This window comes from Myotis davidii, unplaced genomic scaffold, assembly GCF_000327345.1.
Source record: "Myotis davidii unplaced genomic scaffold, ASM32734v1 scaffold991, whole genome shotgun sequence".
Lineage (NCBI taxonomy): Eukaryota > Metazoa > Chordata > Mammalia > Chiroptera > Vespertilionidae > Myotis > Myotis davidii.
Genome location: NW_006283137.1, coordinates 233804 through 234173, shown reverse-complemented (window position 1 = coordinate 234173; position 370 = coordinate 233804). Strand labels below are relative to the sequence as shown.

Here is a 370-nt window from a genome sequence, read left to right as displayed (position 1 = left end):
GGGCTCAGTCCCGGCTCCCAGCTTCCTCTGACCGCGGCCCCGCCTCCCCAGGACTCCCACCCACCTGGACTGTCAGATGCCTGAGCAGCGGGAATGTATCTTGTACTTGTGACCCTGTGTACACAGTCGGTGCTCAATAAATGCTTGCCCTAGAGAGCTCAGTCCCGGCTCCCAGCTTCCTCTGACCGCGGCCCCGCCTCCCCAGGACTCCCACCCACCTGGACTGTCAGATGCCTGAGCAGCGGGAATGTATCTTGTACTTGTGACCCTGTGTACACAGTCGGTGCTCAATAAATGCTTGCCCTAGAGACATCGAGCCCGCCTGCATACAGGGCGGCGGCCCAAGCTGCGTCTCCGGTGCCCCTCCCCA

The 370-nt window shown here is 62.2% G+C and overlaps 1 protein-coding gene across 1 annotated transcript in view; it reads left to right on the top strand.

Moving 5' to 3' along the window:
• Positions 1–370, top strand: part of DNAH17 (dynein, axonemal, heavy chain 17) — a 107024-nt gene that overhangs the window by 43714 nt on the left and 62940 nt on the right.